This window comes from Triticum urartu, chromosome 3, assembly GCF_003073215.2.
Source record: "Triticum urartu cultivar G1812 chromosome 3, Tu2.1, whole genome shotgun sequence".
Lineage (NCBI taxonomy): Eukaryota > Viridiplantae > Streptophyta > Magnoliopsida > Poales > Poaceae > Triticum > Triticum urartu.
In genome coordinates, this window is record NC_053024.1 from 473,677,977 (window position 1) to 473,687,433 (window position 9,457).

Here is a 9,457-nt window from a genome sequence, read left to right on the forward strand (position 1 = left end):
CTGTCCGGCGATGAATTTTCCCTGGGTTAACTCGGAGCCGAGGTAGCGTGACGAAAGAAAATAAAAATCTCAAGAGCCAATCCGGGTTATGACAGCGGCTTGACTTGCAACCAACTAGTCTTCATCCGGAAAATTGTAAACTTCTTAATCCTTGAGAGAGAGATCCCTCCAAGAACTCAACACCACCGTGCGTGGGCCCCACGGTGGGCGCCAACTGTCGTGGAAATGTCACGGCAGATGTCCTAGTGTGAGGACTTAGTCGTGAGGCCAACGCATCTATGCGGTAGCTTGAAGGGGTTGATCGGAATCGAGAAACGCAACACGCAAGACGAAGATTTAGATAGCTTCGGGCCCCAAGAAACATCATCCGGTAACAACCCTACATGTTGTTTGTGGCTAGGTCTCATTATCGTCATGAGGGAGTCACCGTAACTCCGGCTCTCCTAGTCGTGTCTAGACTTAATGATTATTCAACCTCCCCCTCTTGGGGTGCCCTGTCCCTCCTTATATATGTTGAAGGGGCGGGTTACATGTAGAGTCCAACTCGGACTTAAGACTTAACTATTCTGTTTTTCTCTCCATGGGCTTTCTTTAATGTTTCGAGCTTCTTAAGTGTTAACCTACAATCTGACTTACCATCTGGCTTAACTGTCCGGCTTAACTGTCTAACTTAACTGTCTGACTTAATTGTCTGCTTAACTATCTGGCTCATATGACTGTGTCTGCCGGGTTACATGACTGTGTCTGCCGGGTTACATGACTGTGTCTCCCGGGTTACATGCATGTGTCTGTCGGGTTACCAATGAAAACATCAACTCCTAGTCGGGTCATATCTTCAGTCGGGTCATACCGCAGGGTATATCCCCGACAAGTATCTAACACGCAGGCGCTACTGCGAGCATTAGTAAGGTACACATCAATAACATGTATATCAAATATACCTTTCACTTTGCCATCCTTCTTCTCTGCCAAATATTTAGGGCAGTTCTGCTTCCAGTGACCAGTCCCTTTGCAGTAGAAGCACTCATTCTCAGGCTTAGGTCCAGACTTGGGCTTCTTCACTTGAGCAGCAACTTGTTTGCCGTTCTTCTTGAAGTTCCCCTTCTTCCCTTTACCATTTTTCTTGAAATTAGTGGTTTTGTTGACCATCAACACTTGATACTCCTTCTTGATTTCTACCTCCGCAGCCTTTAGCATTGCGAAGAGCTCGGGAATCGTCTTATCCATCCCTTGCATATTATAGTTCATCATGAAGCTCTTGTAGCTTGGTGGCAGAGATTGAAGAACTCTGTCAATGACACTATCAACTGGAAGATTAACTCCCAGCTGAGTCAAGTGATTGTGGTACCCAGACATTCTGAGTATATGCTCACTGACAGAACTATTCTCCTCCATTTTGCAGCTGTAGAACTTATTGGAGACTTCATATCACTCAATCCGGGCATATGCTTGAAATATTAACTTCAACTCCTGGAACATCTCATATGCTCCATGACGTTCAAAATGTCGTTGAAGTCCCGGTTCTAAGCCGTAAAGCATGGCACACTGAACTATCGAGTAGTCGTCAGCTTTGCTCTGCCAGGTGTTCATAACATCTGGTGTTGCTCCAGCAGCGGGTTTGGCACCTAGCGGTGCTTCCAGGACTTAAGTCTTCTATGCAGGAATGAGGATAATCCTCAACTTACAGACCCAGTACGTGTAATTGCTACCATCATCTTTCAACTTAGCTTCTCTAGGAACGCATTAAAATTCAATGGAACAACAGCACGGGCCATTTATCTACAACAACATAGACATGCAAAATACTATCAGGTACTAAGTTCATGATAAATTAAAGTTCAATTAATCATATTACTTAAGAACTCGCACTTAGATAGATATCCCTCTAATCATCTAAGTGATCACGTGATCCATATCAACTAAACCATGTCCGATCATCACGTGATATGGAGTAGTTTTCAATGGTTAACATCACTATGTTGATCATATCTACTATATGATTCACGCCCGACCTTTCAGTCTCAGTGTTCCGAGGCCCACTATAAAAAAAGACACATCCGTGACATTTTGGGCCGAATGAAAAAAAATTCTGTCATACTTATGACACTTCTATGACAATAATTGTGACAAAACCCGGTATCATCATAGATGTGGTGGGGTCCTACTTCTATGACAAAAATCATGATAGAAAGTGGGCTTTTCGTCCTGGGCAGGCCGGTGACGCAGCTGCATGACATTCTTTGGGCCATCCATGACAGAAAAAACCGTGGTAGAAGCGAGGGCGAGGAAAATATCGGGGTGTTCCCGGTTACGGTGGGTGGTCGAGGCCGAGCGATGCGTGTGTCTCTCGTACACGCATGCGCGTGGGTGCGAGGCGTTGGGCTCTATCTGAACCCGAGCAAGGCGTTGGGCTCTAACTGAACCCGAGCGATTGCACTGCAGGCTACGTGGATGAACAGTAACTCGTGGAGGGGTGGTTGAATAGGAGCCCGTGGAGAGGGCTGGTTGAACAGTAGCCGGTGGAGTAGCGCGCGGTGGACGCTGGATGAACAGGAGCCCGTGGATGAACAGTCATAGGTGGAGGCTGGAGGAGGTCGACGGTGGATGAACAGTAGCCCGTGGAGGCTGGAGGGGGTCGACGGTGGAGATGAACAGTATCCCGTGGAGTCCCGTTTTGCGGTACGCCACACCCCTCCCGATGAATAGGACCCCTGTTTTGACCGTAGCGCTCCAACACAAGTTTGTTTCCTCCATTTTGCAGTACGCCACACCCCTCCTGATCAACAGGACCCCCGTTTCGACCGTAGGAGGACCGTTTCCTCTGTTTTGCGGTATGCCAGACCCCTCCCGATGAACAGGATCCCGTTTTGAACGTGGCCGGTCGAACACAAGGTCGTTTCCTCCGTTCTACGGTACCCCAGGCCTCGTTTCCATCGGCTGTTCTGTCCAAGCCCTCTCGATGAACACGATGACGCATTCCGTTCCGACCCAGCCGGTTGGCTCCCCATGAACATGACGACGATGCAGTTTCTCCGTTCCGACCCAGCCATGTACATGAGCCCTGGCCGTACGTATGCGTGAGTAGGCGTTCGAGACCCTGCCCGTATGTACGTATGTGGCTGTATTTTCTTTCTTGCACACTGGCCGTTCTACGTACGTGTACATGCTACCTACGCGCCTCTACTACGACACGTGCGCGCCTCTACATCGACTAGTATGTACGTACACATTCGCGACCAGAATGACAACGCTACGTATGCTTCAACCAGGTGGGTCCCGACTGTCAGGCACTTCCTTGTGTGCGAAGATGCAGCTGGTGGGTCCCAGCAGTCAGGGGGGCGAATCATTTATTTTTGCCCGGACGCACTTCCTTGTGTGTGAAGATGTAGCTGGTGGGTCCCAGCAGTCAGGGGGAAACGTTTTTTTTTGCGAAATACGATGGCCCGTCCGATGGGTCCCCGCTGTTAGGTGGAGGAATAATTATTTTGCGCGTAATAAGGTGGCACTTTCTTGCTGCGGCTGTGGACCCAGCTGTCAGCCTCTCCACATACAGTCCATGTCCAATGGAAGCCGTTCCTTGACCATGTTGACCACGCCGCGCCAAGAGCACCAGGGCGATGGACGACGGCGAGGCCTAGGAAGGGGACGACGCGGAGCTGGGGAAGACGCGGCAGTGGAAGCCCGCGCTGAGAGGAGTACGAGGGTTCACTGGTTCGGCTGCGGTGTAAGGCTGCCGTTGCCACAGGGCCTGGCCAGCGGTGGGAATAGTAGGGGGCGGTGAGGCCTCCACGGCAGCACAGCCGTCCACGGGAGGCAGGAGCATGCGGCACGGTCGGCGCTACTTTGGGCAGCTGGAGCAAGAAGACCGGAGGTTGAAGAAGCACTACGGCCGTTGGATGGACATCGTACGGTCACTAGAGCTAGAATCATTCATATTGACTAAGTTTACAAAGCACTCCGTCCCCGCCAACTTAGTAGGCCCACAAGTCAGCCACCCACCAAGGTGGGTCCCAACTAGCAGGGGGGTATTCATTTTTTTTGTGCGTAATAAGGAGGCACTTCCGGTGGGTCCGAGCTGACAGCGGGGGGAACGTTTTTTCGCGAAATACGGTGGCCCGTCCGGTGGGTCCCAGCAGTCAGGGGGGAAACGTTTTTTTCACCAAATATGGTGGCACGTCCGGTGGGTCCCTGCCATCAGGTGGAGGAATAATAATTTTTCGCGTGATAAGGAGGCACTTCCTTGCGGCTGCCGTGGACCCAGCTGTCAGCCTCTCCGCGTATAGTACTCTTCTGATGGAAGTCATTCCTTGACCATGTTGACCACGCCGCGCCAAGAGCACCAGGGCGGTGGACGATGGCGAGGCCTAGGAAGGGGACGACGTGGAGCCGGGGAAGACGCGGCAGTGGATGCCCACGCGTAGAGGAGTATGAGGGTTCACTGGTTCGCTGCGGTGTGAGTCTGCCGTCGCCGCAGAATAACAAGTGGTGTGGGTGAGTAGAGGGATGGCCTGGCCAGCGGTGAGAGTAGTAGGGGGAGGTGAGGCCTCCGCCGCATCGCAGCAGGCCACGGGAGGCAGGAGCACGAGGCATGACCGGCGCTAGTTTGGGAGGCTGGAGCAAGAAGACCAGAGGTTGAAGAAGCACTACGGCCGTTGGATGGACATCGTACGGTCACTGGAGCTAGAATCGTGCATATTGACTAAGTTGATAAAGCCCTCCGTCTCGTCAACTTAGTAGGCCCACAAGTCAGCCTGCCACTATACTGGGTCCCAGCTAGCAGGGGGAGTATTCATTTTTTTGTGCGTAATAAGGAGGCATTTCCTTGCGTGCGAAGATATAGCTGGTGGGTCCAAGCTGTCAGCAGCGGTAACGTTTTTTTCGCAAAATACAGAGGCCCTTTTGGTGGGTCCCAGATGTCAGGTGGAGGAATCATTATTTTGCGCGTAATAAGGAGGCATTTCCTCGCGTGCGGCCGTGGACCCAGCTGTCAGCCTCTCCACGTACAGTCCACTTCAGATGCATGTCGGTTGTTGACCACGTTGACCAGGCCGCGCCGAGAGCACCAGGGCAATGGACGAGGGCGAGGCCTAGGAAGGGAACAACACAGAGGTAGGGAAGACTCGGTAGTTGTTTCCCACGTGGAGGAGAGTACGATTGTACGAGGGTTTACTGGTTCGTCTGTCATCGCCGGAGAATAACAGCAGGTGTGGGTGAGTAGAGGGATGGCTAGGCCAGCGATGTGAGTATGGTGGGGCGGTGAGGCCTGCGCGACAGCACAACCGGCCACGGGGAGGAGAGAGCAGGCAGTCCCGCCGGCGCTTGTTTGAGCGGCTGGAGCAGGAAGAGTATAGATTGAAGAAGCACGCTGGCCGTTGGATGGACATCCAACAGTCACTGTTTGTGCTTCAACCTTTTTTTAGGAAAGCCTCAAATCTGTGGAAAACATCATACAACCCATCTGCCATTATGTCTAATAATCTACAACCCATTTGCTAATTCTTAAGGTTTTTTTGGAGCCCATATTCTTTTTGTTAGCATTACAGCCCATATTGTGGCCACAGTTAAAAAATTATATGAAATTTTGCATATTTCGGTGCGGTCCGAACTGTTTTTAATCCCGAAATTTCGAGTCACATTCAAACTGATTTAAAAAATAAATATATATCAATATAAAATCCAACAAATTTTCCACGCATAAAAATCAATGCAATTTAAAATCTTGAAATGAAAAATAAATAAATTTGAAACTAATTGCCAGTTTGATGTGTTTTAAAAATGTACAACCCATTTCTCATTACTGATAGGCCATTTTCTCGGCCAGCCGACTGAAGCTCTCCTCATCTTGAAAGATTTGCAGCCCAACAGGCCTGACAAAGCGACTTACTTGGAAAATCACAAAAAAAACTGGGCCATGGCCATGGACCCAGCTGTCAGCCTCTCCACGTATAGTACTCTTCCGATGGAAGTCGGTCGTTGACCACATTGACCACGCCACGCCAAGAGCACCAAGGCGGTGGACGACGGCGAGGCCTAGGAAGGGGACGACGCGGAGCCGGGGAAGACGTGGCAGTGGATGCCCACGTGGAGAGGAGTATGAGGGTTCACTTGTTCGGCTGCGGTGTGAGGCTGCCGTCGCCGCAGAATAACAGGGGGCGTGGGTGAGTAGAGGGATGCCCTGGCTAGCGGTGGGAGTAGTAGGGGGCGGTGAGGCCTCCATGGCATCACAGCCGGCTATGGGAAGCAGGAGCATGCGGCACGACCGGCGCTGGTTTGGGCGGCTGGAGCAAGAAGACCAGAGGTTGAAGAAGCACTACTGCCGTTGGACGAACATCGTATGGTAACTGGAGCTAGAATCGTTCATATTGACTAAGTTGACAAAGCCCTCCATCCCCGTCAACTTGGTAGGCCCACAAGTCAGCCTCCCACGATGTTGGGTTCCAGCTGGCAGGGGGAGTATTCATTTTTTTGTGCGTAATAAGGAGGCACTTCCTTGCGTGCGAAGATATAGCTGGTAAAGAGACGTTGCTGAGTTTCAGAAACAAGAGAGACGTGCTCCTATAGCTGGTTCGAATCCAAACCTAGACTATGATTATATATGGTGCTATGCTACTCTGCAAGTAATGAAACTGACATATCCAACGTTCGCTTCTCCTCTTCTCTACTTACTCTGCCTAGCATCAGAAGCTCTGGCCGCAGCAACCATGTTCGTTGGCTGCTCGTCCACCTGCTCTTCAGCAGGCAACAACCAAATATGTGCCAAGTCGCCACCCGTACCATCGCATGTGGGTCTCAGCACACCCCCGCCGGCACACGCACCGCAGCCGGTTGCTCATCGCAACCCGATGCCGTTGGTGTGGTGCCACTGCTGCAAATCACGCAGAGTCATCCGTCACGTCTCAAACACAATCCTCAACCCTGGCCGAGTCTTCTACAAATGCTCGAATCATGGGGTAATAATATGTTTAAGTGTTGTTCTGCTGCTTTCAGTTGCTGATTTTTTTTAATAATTTGGTTAATGATCTTCCAATTTGATTCGTGCAGAAAAGGAAAGATTCGTGTGATTTGTACTTCTAGGAAGTTGCTGATGTGGGGGAGTGCAACTATGCTGATTACTTGGTTAGCCGAGGAATCCCAATACCAGCAGGTTGGGGTGTTGGACAAGTAACTGAAGGAACGACAGAAGAGGAAGATGTAGAGCAGAAGGTTAAAGATACAGTTCCTCTGATCATGGCCAAGCAACAGCTGATGAACGGCCTTGACAGCAATGAGGAGATGAAAGAGCTTGTGAAGATAATGGGCAAAATCGATGTGCTCTGTAGGATGATTGTCTCTTTATTTGCAGTGTATGTAGCACTCGTGATGTATTCAGTTGTTATGACATGAGCACTTTGCTGAAACTAGTAATGAATGAAAACTGTGTAGCAGGCTGGGCGTAGTGTTGTGAACATCTAATGATTTCTATTAACGGAAATCAGGGGTATCCCCTTTTGCTCATAAATAAATAAATAGCAGAGGACCTTTTGGTAATAAATAAATAAATTAGCAGAGGCCTTGTCGGGTCAGCTTTATTCTCATTCGAAGACGTCGAGCAAATTGCAGTCCAACAGCAAACTATGTCATCAAATTCAAGTTTCACAGCCGAATATGAGTACAACTAAACAACAATGTCATCATGTTTTAGTCGTCATACAATCACCAAACACAAATCAGCATACATAACAAGTGATGTTCTGATAGGAAAATACTAAACAACATGTTCATCAGGTTTCAGTTGTCATAGCAAACACAATTTCACATAGTAGATAAAAAAACGTCTTCTGACAGGCAAATACGACAAAAGCAATGTAATCATCATCCGCAGCAGTAGCATCAACATCTTCGCCATGTGTATTAGTCTGAATCATAATTCCCCATGGTGTCATCTTCTTCTTCGTCCTCAACGTCCTTGAACATTGACTTCTTCTTGATCAACTTTTGTATGTCCACAGCACGACGGGCAATCTTTTCACTGGTGTCATTGACGTGATGGTTCTCAAAGATATTAGGAACATCTGTGTTATCTTGTACATCAGGAGCAGTGTAAGCATCATCTTGTTATGCAACTTCATTAAACGAATTCCTCTGCTCAAACCTTTGCAATACTCTCCAGTCATCGCTACATGCAAATGTGTCTTCCAAGAAAAAAATATGTGTTGCTTGATTTGCCAAAACAAAAGGCTCGTTGGTCTGGTATGCCACCTTGACATTGATGGATTTGAAATAACCATCAGCTCTGGGTTTTGCGATCCTGGAAAACAGGTTATACCAACGACAACACAACAGAACCACACACCGATGATCCTCGAAACTGGAGATATACTGCAAGTGAACAATGTCTGTTATGTTAGTATACATTTCAGTTGTCTCTTTGTCATACGTATTCGTGCTCATGATGGCACTGTTTTGTGTCTTCCTGCCTTCATCTCGTGCAAGGGTGTTGTAGCGCACATCTCCAACAACGCAAGATTCATAATGTCTTACCCGAGTATCAGGACCCATTGCTAGTGAGTAAAGGGCATCATCAACTGCCTGCCCATCCTCCCGCATCTTCTTAACCTATGGTTAGAAAATAGACAAGCTGATCATCTTGTGTACTCAATATATTAAAAAAACTGACAGTGCAATTCAAAAGCTTACATGGCTCTTTAACCATTTCGCAAATCATGCCATAACCAGTTTGTCAATGTTTCTTAGATTTTGCGTTAGTAAATCCTTTTTGTAGATGCTGCACAACATAGTGATCGCGTCAAACATCTAAATGTATAAGAATGTGCTGCAAGTTTAGTAGATTACGATGTATAAGTTGCAGTACCTACTTGATATAAGGTAGTATCACAGGACAGTTATTCAACACATAGCAAACCATTTTGTCCAAATCTTTAGGTTTGTCCGCTTGTCGACTCTTCCCTGTAACTCGAACAAAATAGTCGAAAACATTGAGCCCGGGATTGTCTTCATCCACCTCTTTGCTAAGCTGATCAGCTGTTTCAATGTATTTTGAGCAGAATGTCAATGCTTCTGTAGCAATGTAGGCCTCTGCAATGGAACCCTCGGGTCTAGATCTGTTCCTAACATAGCCCTTGAAAGTGCCTAGCCGCCTTTCAATAGGGTACATCCAGCCATACTGTACTAGACCTCTAAGTAGTGCTTCATCAGGTAGATGAACAACCAAATGCACCATCACATCAAAGAAGGCTGGAGGATATATCTTCTCGAGGTCGCATAGGATAGTTGGTATCTTGTCTCTAAGACGCTCCAAAGCATCTATCCTGATATTTCTACTGCAGAGTTCCCTGAAGAATTGTCCCAACTCTGCAACTGCTCTATATAAGTCAGGGTAGCCCAATCCTCTAAGAATAACAGGTAAAACCCTTTGAAGTAGGACGTGGCAGTCATGAGTTTTCAACCCTTGTACCTT